Raw genomic sequence first — 13,009 nt, forward strand, 5'->3', positions numbered from 1 at the left:
CCTTTAAATAATTTTTGAAGTATTTTTACCAGAGCTTTCTGATCTGTGATAGTGAATTTCGGGTGGCAACTTAGCTAGATCACAGTACCCTGAATGGGGTCACTCACTAGTCTAGATGTTACTCTGAAGGTATTTTTTAGATGAGATTAACATCCAAATCAGTAGACTGTAGTAAGCAAAGCAAGTTACCTTCATAGCGTGGGGGGGCCTCATGCAATCGGTTGAAATAAATGTTTTTTGCCTTTACGCATCTGAGGTTTAGTGATTGTCATCTCGGTTTAACTCTTCTCTTCCATCTTAAGCAGGCCTTAAGAGAAAAAAGGCTCACATTCCTCAAGGAAGAGGAAGTTTCGCCTGCGGTCTGCCTTCGAACTTGAGCTGCAATATCAGCTCTTCCCTGGACCTCCTTCCTGCCAGCCTACTCTACTGTTTTTGGACTTGCTCAATGAATGAACAAATGAATGAATACATATATACATACAATATGAAACACATACACACATCCTACTGTCTCTGTTTCCCTGGTGAACACTGATTAATACACCATCAAGCTACAAATCTTACAATGTACCATTAACATGGGCTACTCAATGCTTTGACAGAAAGCACGAGAGTGACATGGAAATCAATAGAGAATTATCACTGTGAGCATTTGATCACTGCCTGGGACTGTAGTGGCTGGAATACTCTCTTGCAGGCAGAGAACTACTAAATACTACCATAAGAGGCAGGGTAGTCTGTGCTCTAGATTCAGAGATAAACTGCACCTTTTCTCCATATTTATTGGCTATATGTTTGGAGTAAGGCACCTAAGCTCTCTGAATCACAGGCTCATCATTTTTAAATTGTAATTAATTTTAAAATTATAAATGATATGTATACATATTATGATATTAATATATATGTTTCTACCCATAGGAAAAGCACTCTACAATAATTTAATTCTTTTTTACTGTATATTTTCTTTCTTTCAAATGTGAAGAGATATTTGGTTTTTGGAATCCTTTGGAGAAGTCATTGTATCATTTCAATTGGAAGACTCTCTTATCGAAGAAATACTTCTGGGGTTTGCTTATAGACTTCCAGGGGACAAAGAATAATGAATATTTTACTCCCTGTTCAGCTTTTGCTCAGTGATTTACATATATGAAGGTACCAGATAAATATTTGTTATTGTTGGTTGCTGAGGCAGAGAAAATGTTCACCAAACATTTCTTGCCCGCCTTTCTTTATGTTCTTGCAGCTGGGCAGGACCATGTGAGCAGTTTGAGCCAATTAAATATGAGCAGAAGAAACACATTTGACTGCCAAACTGAATGTGTAAAAAAAAGAAAAAAAGAAATAGAAAGTAAAAGACCAATTGTTCTAGATGTTGCAACTTCAAGACCCAAAGCCTTCCTAATTCTGGGAGTAGAGTGGCGAAGTAGAGTAGCGGCCCCTGCCAACCTCTGTAGTATGAGCGTGAAACTAATGTTTCTTGTTTCAAAACCCTGATGTTAGACGATTGTAAGCTCAGCCTAACTTTCCCATCTTATCTAAGAGTGATTCACCATGCTTATATTTAATAACTGACATTCCCAAGTAACTAGAGACTTCGAGCAACCATTGTATTAAGTAAAATACATGGAATTATCTACATACTCTGTGGTCAGAAGAAACAATAATGAAGCCATTTGAACCAGAAAGAGTACGTGTGTTTTCCTTTTAACACTTTGTTTGTTTATTCATCGAGTCTTAAACATTTGATGTTCAGGAAATTTATATACATTTTATTTCAGGTAAAATTCATCCCAAGGCTCCTCACAGTAGGTCTAATTAATTTTAATGAGACTACCATGTATTAAATGGGCTTGATATTTTCAGTTACAATATAAACCTCTTTATAGTAAAAATTCATAAAATTAGGTTCTGAAAAATAGCATATCTACTATCACTCACATATCATTGCAGAGTTGGGACTCTGTCAGAATCTGAAGACCAGTATCTTTTAATTATCAGAATGTTTAGATATTGAAATGGCTCTACAATTGAGTGTGAATAAAAACAATTTCAATTATCTCTGATGATTCTTAACAGGGTTTTTCTAGTACCAGCAGAACACTTTACATAACTCGAACACTGGTGATGTATAGAACTATGACTGGGAAATAACAGAATTTTAGATCCTTGTTAATAAGCTTTATAATGTTCAGTATCTTGAACTATGTAAACCACATATTTTCTCACCAAAAGTATGAATCACTTTTAAACTCCAAAGAGTGAATTTTTTAAAAGTTTAAGGGACAATATATTAGACCTAAGGGAAAAATACATGATTTCTTTATATTTTCCAGAAATTATAATGCTGATATATATTGCTAATACTAGTCATTGTAGATATTAGTAAAAAAGTATATACAAAGTAATGTATTAACTTTGGTTTACAATAATCTAGCTGGTCACAGCTAGTTGCTTTCAACAAAAATTACCTATATTAATAATAATACTGAGAATGAGAATCTAAAACATCACTTATAATCAACAAATGTTAAATTGAATGATTAACTGTTCCTTTCATAACATGTTTCATACGAATACAATCCCAACTCCCTCTATAAAGTAATGAAGTTTGCAAAGTTAAATAACAGAGACGAATGTGAAAAAAATATCCTTTGAGACAAGCAATGTCAAAATTTTCTCAAATAAGCCTTTAAATAGATTTCATGAATAAAATATCTGTGACTCTAAGTTAGGTCCCATAAGTTAGGAAAGAATTATCAAAGAGTCAGATTTCTAGGACAAAAATCAAAAGCCAGGATGATTTGTGTAGGCAATGGATGTGGTTATTTCTAGGTTAGGTGCGCTCATTAATTATGTAACATTTTAAAGATTCTACCTGAAGAAGTAAGAACAGTTTACATGAGCATAGGATTTTAGAATCTCCAAAATGTGGGACATGAATTACTTATTAACTGGAAGAAATGTATTAAGCATGCACAATCAGTAAATCATGAAGGCATAGTGTTCAATGCATAAAGAATTTTAGAAATTAATTAAATAAGATGCTCTCCTCTAAAAAGCTATCAATAAAATGTTAAGATAAATGTGCAAAAATAAGAATGTCTACTTTAAATTATGTAGTTACTGTGTTAAAAGATATGTGAAATTATTTGAGGGAATACAATGAGAATTTCATTTATGTTCAAGTTGCCCTTGAGACAAGGGTTGATAGGGGAATCTGTTCCAGAGAGAAAAGAATGTTTTACCTAAATGAGTACAAATCCTAGTGTAAAAAACAATCAATTTATTATTGGGGAAAATTATGTGTGCTAAATCAAAATCATGACATGAAGTCAGAATAAAAGTCTACATAAAGAATTATTTGGTGTCTGGAAAATCAGGAGCAGAAGTGTGTTTTCTATGAGGGATCAATTCATTTAGGATGGTCTTAATAAATGTACTGAGGTCTTGAAAACTCTTGAGTAGTACAGAGTAAAAACAGATTCTTTAGGGACTGCACTGATATGACCACATTGACCCTTACAGCAGAAAATTGGATTTACTTTCCTATTGTATAGAGCCCCTGTAAGATAAACCCATGTCTGAATTAGTTTCCTCTTCTGAGAACTGACCTCAAGGCCCAACAAACAGCAGGAGCAACTGTAACTCCACACACTCAACACGTAACATGCATTAATGGTACCATGTCTTATGCACTCAAGAGCTATGGTAATTATCCTGTATAAAATGTTACTCTTGCCCTCAGCCTGTAGCTCAGATGGTCAGGTTCATTACCCACTGGGGTGATCAAACCTACATTTCTGAAGAGTCTAAATTCCAAGGCCCTGACTTTATAGGTTTTATATTATTTTCCATTGATCTTTACTATGAAATATGGAAGTAATAAGATGCCCACTAAGAATCTCTTAAATTCCATACATATTTCTTTTTGCCACAAATTATTAGCAACCTATTTTCCTTTTGATTTTGTAACCTCTCTCCATTCCTTATGGTTCAGGGGCAGGAGGAGCTCAAAATAACCAGGAATCAGTCTTTACTCCCTATTTATTAAAAACAATTGCATCCCCTTGTTAAATCATTCCTCCATTAGGAACTAAGATCTCTAAAATAAGCAGTGATCAATTTGCAGGAAAGTAAAGCAAAAGCTTGCCAAGTGGGTTGTTTGTTGCAAGGGAGTGCCAAACACACACCATGAGCTGTGTTTATGATGTATATAGCAGGTTGATTAAAGAAGCATACATATGTAGCATTTATTGGTGAATAACTCACGGTAGAGTAGTACAAGGCACATGATCTCCAAACTCTCCTATTTCACAGTTTAGGCACGGTGGAGATGGGCTGAATAACCTTGGCCACTAACCTTGACCAATAACCTTGGTCATGGCAGGACTAGAACTGTGGAAGAGTGGCTGAGGGCACTCCATGACACTGAATAAACCCAAGCCCATGCTGCATTACAGATTTCTTATTTAACCTAAAAAGGGAGAGGAAACACCTACTTTCAATAAAAATTTAGAAATATATCAAGGCATCTTTGGGCCTAGTTACCATTATAGAGGCTGCATAAAAATCACGTCTGCATACTGAATGTCCTTGAAAAGTCTTCATGCTAGGAATGCAGACACTGGCTAAAGGCCTTCTTGTCTCTCTGTAGGACCTTAGTACAACTGAATCATCTCCCTTCCAAAACACCAAAAGGGGAGGAAAAAAATGAGCCTCCAGGCCCATCTAGACTTATCATTGTAAGGTTTGTAGATGTACCAATGAGAAGGGTCACTCAGCTTCCCTGACTTCTTTCCCAGACAGTGTGTTCTATGGAAAAGAGCACCACATATTGATCGCTGTTTCAAAGCAAGTTGAGCAAAATTTGTAAGACTGCAAAATGAGCTCTGAAGAATGTTTTCTCCCAGGTGGCCTCAAAACTGAGTTTTTACCCATTCCACTGCTCCCCCAGATCAGCTGGTGAGGAGTTAGTAAATTCGGTGGGTGTGGATTCATTGCCCTCTTCTCTGGCTGTGAAATGAGTTTCTCAGCTGGAAGCAAAGTGGTGTGGGATTCCATGACGATGGGGGGGCGGTGCTAGACAAAGAAACAAGATGATCAGGTAAGGCAAACCCACCCCTGAAATATGTACCTATTTCTCTAAATTGTGTTCCCCAAGAGTTATTTCTCCTTCTGAGAGACAAGTTGCAGCAACTTAGCTTTCATATTGGAGAGAATACTCCAACCTACCCTTAGAAACCTGCTGACAAGTCAGAAGCCAGGATTTTTATTTGTTTTATCTCCTTTTCCCTACACACAAATGACTTCCTAGGCATTTAGGATATTCTTGCTACTCCCACCTCACCAAATTCAATCACCATCAATGTCATGGACCAGTGGAATGTTCTTAGGAATATCCTGGTCAAGGTCCTATAGACTCTATTATGACAGAAAACAGGGAAGCTTAAATAGGCCTAAGATACGGCTGTGTTCGTAAAGTATACAATATGTATACAATATACCAATGTCCCTGGCAAGTAAAAATGAGCTATTCTTTTTCATTCTCTCAAATTTTTATGGAGAAGAAAAAAAGCAAAAGCAAATAAAAAAGCACGTTGACAGCCATATCATTAACGATGTGCTAAGTTCTAAAGGCTGCTTTGATTTCTTGTACTTGGGATACATATGGAACAGTAAGTTGGAGTCTCTACCTGCTTAAATTTAGAATGGTCTGTAGTCATTCTCTAAGATCCCTCTTGCTTTTCGCAGGTGAGTTCACTGTGGAGGACCTAGGAAGTAATAATCCTTTATCTTTAAACCTTCACACAAAAAGCTGATATAATATTTAGTTCCTCCAGAGTTGAGGTTTTGCTTTTGGTTTACTATGTAATTAAACCAAGAGCTAGCATAGGGCCTTTCTTATCATAACGGCCAATGCAGTCATTCTGTCAGTTTCTTAACCCAATCATGTAATCAGGAACTAAGAAAATAACCAAAGGATGGATTCATGGATCCAATAGACCCACCGTGGAATAGACTTGGGCAAAAACTCCATTCACCAGTGAACTTCCATAAGCTTTAGTGGGCCAGAATGGTACGTCAGATCCACAGGGATCAGAGTCAGCTCAGTGTCTGGGATCTTCTCTTTCTCCAGTGCAGAGTCACAGGCAAAATGGCCACATACCCCTTCAGGGGATGCTTGGACAAAGATTTACAATCTGTACACATGACAGTGTTGTGGGATCTTCCTCAAGGGGGACTTGTCTGTCCTTCAAGGGGTTCAAGTTTATGGGCTAGCTTGGGTGAAAGTATTGGGTGAGAGGCCATGACTTCTTGCATATGGCAATGACTCAAATGCCATTTCTGTTCCCCAGACTAAATTCATTTCCTAAAATATAGATCAAGTAATATTTTACGGTTGTTTATTTTGTTCCTAGGACCCTGTAACCAATTTGCCATGCCCCAGATCCAGAGAGGCTAAAACACTCTGAATGGCAGTTCATCCCTACAGTCAGTTATGGTAACTGAGCCTTCTTATCACGGATGGTTAAGTGCTGACATCTGGCCTCTGTCCCTGGAATCCTGCAATTTCCATTAAAATCGTGTATACCCCGTCACAAGTGGCAACTTCCGCCATCATCCCCATTCTACGATCTCAGCCAACACCAAGTTTCCAAAAATTCTGCTATTTCTCTCACAACTCATTTCTCAATGCCCCAGGGATGGGAGTGTTTTCTGTAATTTTCAGGCAACATTGTCATAGTAAGAGAAAGCAAGTTGTGCATAATTTTAGTCTAACATTACCAAATTTGTAAGTCTGTTGATTCCTTCCTCTAAACAATTACAGGAAAGTTCTGGCATCTTGGCCTTATTAAACATGGCCCTTTATAGAATCCATGCTTTCGTCAGTCAACCAAGCACACTGTTAAAGCCATTTCTAGCTGATCAAATTAGTACATTAAATCTTGTATCCAACATATAACCAACTTAACTTTCTATTCCACCCCCTTAGACTAAGATGTACATGCTTCTCAAGTTCCAAGCGATACATGTGAGCAAGTTCTTGCAATCCCTGTGATATGTGGGCTATCTTTGCCCAAAATAACTAGTAATTCTCCCCTGAGTCTTAGGGGAATCTGACACTAGTTTTGTGTCAGAGGCAATGAGTTGTGAAGTGGGTAGATTATGATAAAAGGTTAGTTTTCTCACAAAGTGGGAGTTGTTTCAACTGGCAAATAAATTTTGAGATTCTAGTATGGAATTTGTTTCATTATGGAAATCCAGGGTTTCCAGCTTAATCTAAGGACACTCAAATGTTTGTAATATTTGTGCCCACGTCTAAGGGAATCATTCCTTCTTCACTATGGAACTTGGCAACATTGTCAGACCAATCTGCTTCATTCTTCTCCAAACTGCACCATGAGTTTAGTCCTGATCTTCAACCATGTCTACCCTGTCTCTATAATATATTAATTTTTTCATTGAAAGTTTTCTTGAAGTTCTCTGTTTTTCTACCTGTATTTAAGCAAAGAATTCAAAACCTTGATTTTTATTTTTTATTTTTTCGCAAACCATTCAGTGCTGTCTCAAATACTTTCTAGCCTCTACAATACTTGTAACCATTGCCACTGCCACAGTGGCCAAGTTCAGCAGATTACTTGGCGTCTTAGAGCCCCGACACTTCCGGTGGTTGTGATGTCACTGCATACCACGGATTACTAAAATTCCCCTTTTTGCCTGCAAGGGGATCGTTGCTATACTCAGGCCCGAACATGTTAATAACTATGCCACAATCCATTCTTGAAGGTTTCCTGGGACCATTCCTTATAGGCAAAAGTGTATGTGCTACATTCCAACCAGGTGAATGGAAACTGCTCTGAGTGCCTAAAATGGCAAGTTCAGAGCAGGAAATTGGTGACACAGTAACAACAGAGCTAAGGAGATGGTGAAGCAAACCACAGGTTAGCAACATCAGGGAGCCACTCCCCACCAGAACAGCAAAAATGAGGAGCTATATTGAGGAAGACAGAAGCCAAGCGTACCTGGCAGGAACTGGGAGAACTGCAGGAGCTGAGGCCACGGAGGAGCCTAGTCACCGCTGGAGACATAGCTGCTACCAGAAATGCTGTCCAAAGTAGAGTGACATTAGGAGAAATATCTTGGCCTCTCCCTACCTCCTGGTCTCAAATGTCAATCCCCTGCCAGTGCTAGGGGTTAATCTTCCTATGATACTGATTATAACATTGGAAGGTACAGGGAGAGATCTGATAGCAAACCGTGCCCAGAGTTGCAAAGAAACACACGTGGTTGCCCTTCCCAGGACAGATAGGTTCGCTCAGGAAGAGAAACAATTGCTCCCTCCACCTTGGGGAGGCTGCGCTGGTGAAGAGGGCATCGGGCTCCATGTGCCAGTCGACCTAAAACAAAGCTATTAGGAGGGTGAGAACTGAGCAAGAATGCATCAGGACATTTAGTAGGAGGAAGCAATTGAGGCAAAACAGACATTTATTAGAAATGAAGGAAGTCAAATGAATTTGGCAAAACTATTAACAGAAAACAACATGATAGAAACCTGAACACATGGTACAGCCAGACCAAGGAGACTGAGGGTGCTTTTAGAACACAGCGACTGTATCCATTTAGCTCGTTTTACTCAACATGTGAGATGGCATCACGAGATGGCAAACGCTTTCAGATTATCATCATAAATTGTTCTTCCCGATGAAAGTGCGAATGACTGTAGGTAATGACATGAAGTTTAGACACACAGAAATTAAGTACCAACAAATGTTCACTGATATTGAAATGTATTCAATTATTAGTTTCCCAGTAGAAGTCATAGACACCAACATGGATTGTTAAAATTATGAAGGACAAATCACAAGGATTTCGTTTTTAAAACCATGTAAAGTGAGTAGGGGGCAAGGCTGTTATGTCTTTAATGGTACACGTCTGTTACTTTGTATCCAGTGTGGGACATAATTAGTAATAGGAATGCTGGTGTTTTTTTAAATTTTACATTTCTATTTTCCACCACTGAGTAATTTGAACCAGCACGAGGAACACATGGGATGAGCAAAAGTTTAAATTATACACAGGTTTGAATATTGGCTCCCAGTTTAACACAGGGATAAACTGTGTTAAAAATACAAATTCCAGGGTTTCAATTTCCTAAGGGAATCGTGTGTCTCTTTTCCTCCCTTTAGATTACATACATGCCATGGCATTTGTTGCAAAGAGATTCTTTGGAATTTTTCTTTGTTCCACTCTCTACAACATTGTCGGTATTGAATTTTTATAGCTCAGACTCCATTGACATATGATGTTGTCAAATAAACTTTTCCAATTATGTTCATCTTTTCAAAGTGTTGTAGCTCCATGAAAGTAGTAACTGATGTCAAAATTGGTTATAGTATTATTACATTAAAAGAAAATACATGTAGAATCACAGAACATTTACAACTGGAAGAAGCCACTGAGGTTGTCTAGTTTTATTGTCCAAGATTATAGAGAAAACACACCAAGGAAATTTAGCAATTTTTTTTCCAGAAGCTCATAGGTTGTTAATGACAGAACTAGTTCAGGAATCCATTTTTTTTCCAGATAATCCAAGAAAACATTCTTTAAGAAATGCTTCAGTTATATAGTAAGACTCCATTCATGTGATATAGTTCTGGTTTGTGGTCATAAATGGTTGTAAACATCATATAGTCTTTTTTTATTCTTAAAAGGAACAAGACAGCTCTGTTTCTCGGCTTTGACACTCATTCCTCACTGTTCCCAGCTTCAGGTTATTTGCACATAAATTCTTCAGTTCAGAGTCATCTTGCAAACTGTTTTTTCCTTGTTTGTCTATATTGAATTCCTTCCAAATTTCTTCAGCTTTCCCTTCTGCCTCCCTTTCTCACCCTGAAACCTTTTTAAATCTTGGCTTTTTGGTATGGAGCTCTCTTACTATCTTTGAATTTTTAGTTTAATGTACAGCAACGGACAGGAACCAGAAAATTAAAGATGCAAGGCTGCACACCAACGCTCTTGTAGGTAAGCCTTCCGTTTTCACTGTGGGGTCATGTTTGATGGGCAGAGCCGCACTGAGCTAATGAGACCAAAGCTTCAGGGCCCCTTGTTTGCATAGGACCTTCCTAAGCCTGGGGATGAATCCTAGCATTCGCTATTTTAATTATAATCATGTAAGAACATTCTCTTTCCCTCAGATGTCCTTTCCATCACACTTTCCCCTTGTGCAGCAGTGGGGGTCAAGCTAAGGGAAAACTGAGCTGGTAGCTGCATCTAGTTTGATTTATAGCATTCTCAAGCGCTTCCACGTATAATTAAATAATCACGTCCTAGTGCGTGACTAGTGTCTGGAAATATTTTGACCAGTCACTGCACTGATTCATATTACTCTCTGAATAGGTCCTATGAATGTTCTACCAGCAAATGTAAGAAGACAGTGAAAAAGAAACACATCCGAAATGTGAAGAGAGAAGCTACCTGTTAGAAGAGTAGTGTGTTATATTATTCACGAGTCTAAAGCAAGAAGTCAATACAAATTTACATGGCTTTTTGGATTTCGTGTTTATAGTATCCATCGGCTTTTCCAAATTGTTAGTTCTGATCTCTTATTCTAAAAAGATTTAGTCTCATATATGATTTAGGATTCATTTTTATATTATTTTTTCTTAAAAGCTCCCCTCTCCCACAACTTTTATAAAGTTTAGGCCCAAACTCCCCTGGGGGATTAACTTTCCAAAGTTAATCCTTTCAGGCTTCAGGACAGCCTGATCCTGGTTCATTCCAGAAGCCAGAGCTCAGCAGGACTGGGACAGAAAAGACCTGTTATGAGCAACCAAAGAAGTCAAAACAGGTAAAAATCTCCTCTGGGCAGTGCAATAAAAAGATCAACATCAGAGAACTTGAATTCTGTTGACATGTCTAAAGGGATCATCACGGGGACAGAAAAAAGACAAGTTCAGAAGCCTCACAGGCCCAAACACACAGCAGAGAGCAAGGAGCAGTTGTTGCACCTAAGAATATTTCTGTGAAAAAGCTGCATAGTTCTTGAAAAGCTATTTTCAAGACTTGCTTTATGAATGCACACTGCCTACTAGGAGGGTATTTGGCTTATTTCAACTAGTCTGTCCAGACACTAAAACCACTGTCAATTATCAAGGGAAAGGATTTGACATTCACAGGACTTCAAGGCCACAGCCCCTAGGGATTAAATCACTACTTTATTTAACTTATATTAGTACTATTAGGATATATAGTTGACCCTGTAGGAAAACTAAATGGAGAAGAAAAAATATGTAACACACACACACACACACACGAGTTCTGGGGTCTGGGAGCAGAGAGATTTCTCCTGCTCTATTTTCATGGGATTTGAAGGAAGAAGGAAATGGGGTTTCTCTCTTCCACAAATTTATGATAATCTGATTTCTGATGCAGAAATTGGACTAAACTTTCCCATTATTCATCATGATATCTGAGTCATGATATTAGCTGAACTGTAATTTAGTTCAGGGAGCACAGCTTGTCCATAGTATAAGAAGTTTAGATGCCAGGTGTCCAGTACTCTCACTCACTTACATTTCATATGGGAATGTGAGGAAACAGTGGTTACTCAATATTAATTGTTTAGTAGATTGAGAGGCAGCTTGTCACAGTGGAAAAAAACATGGGCTTTGAAGTTTCAAAGACTGAGCATTCATTCCTGATTCTGATTTGGGCAAGTTATTTAAAATCTCTACAACTCAGTTTTCTCATCTGTAATGTGGGAATAAGAAAATCTACCTTGATAAGCCAGTCGGAGAAAGACAAGTATCATATGGTTTCACTTATATGTGGACTATAATGAACAAAATAAGCTAATAAATAAGATAGAAACAGACTCATAGATACAGAGAACAGACTGATGGCTGTGAAAGGGGAAGGAGTGGGAGGTGCTCGATGAAAAAGGTGAAGGGATTAAGAAAAAAAAAAAGAACTTGATTCTCTGTTTTTCAAAATGTTAATCAATATAATATAATGAGTGAATTCAAATGATAAATTTATTTTTAATCCTCCCCCAAGGATATTCTTTCCATTGCTTTTCAGAGAGAGTGCAAAGGAGAGAGAGAGAGAGAGAGAAAGAAAACCATCAATGTGAGATGCTCTAGCCACTGAGCCTAACCGGCTAGGAAGAGTGAATTCAAATCAAATTGTTAAGGGGAAAAAAGAAGAAGAAAATTCACCTTGGAAAATTGTGCTGAAGATTCAATGAGACAACTTTTCCAACTTTCTTCTCACGGGTACCTAATAAACTGGGGTCGTTAGTAATTGATACATAAAATCCTAAGGTTCCTAGGAAGTTGAGCATTCAACAGGCTTTTGTACATAATATCATTTAATCCACATATCTACTCTAAAATATGGGTGATTGCCATGCATTTTTTATTAATGGGGAAGAGTCATTTTACCCATGTTAAGCAACTGACAAGTAGGGGTAAAAAGACCTAAAGCTAAATCTTTTTGCAACATCTTAGCCTTCTGACAGAGAAGCTGTCTAGGCTATAAACTGTCTAGGATACAGTATGTTTTCATTATTTATTTATTTATTTATTTATTTATTTATTTATTTATTTATATTTTTTATTTTTTTTAAATCCTCACCTGAGGATATTTTTCCCATTGCTTTTGAGAGAGAGCAGAAGGCAAATAGGGAGAGTGAGAAACATCGATGTGAGAGACACATTGTTTGGTTGCCTTTTGCACGCTAGGGGCCAGGGATCGAGCTCACAACGGACGTACATGCCCTTGTCCGGAATCAAACCCCGGACCCTTCAGTCCACAGGCCAATGCTCTAACCACTGAGCCAAACTGGCTAGGGCAGATAGAGTCTGTTTTTAAATGATTTATTCTATCACTTTTGTGAAGTAGCCTCATTTCACACCCTAAGTGTTTGTCTTGCCCCAACAAACTCTTAGGGTGTGAAATGAGGCTACTTCACAAACATTCCTTGGTTATAAAAATACATCAAAATTAC

This window comes from Miniopterus natalensis, chromosome 6 (assembly GCF_054644295.1).
Source record: "Miniopterus natalensis isolate mMinNat1 chromosome 6, mMinNat1.hap1, whole genome shotgun sequence".
Lineage (NCBI taxonomy): Eukaryota > Metazoa > Chordata > Mammalia > Chiroptera > Miniopteridae > Miniopterus > Miniopterus natalensis.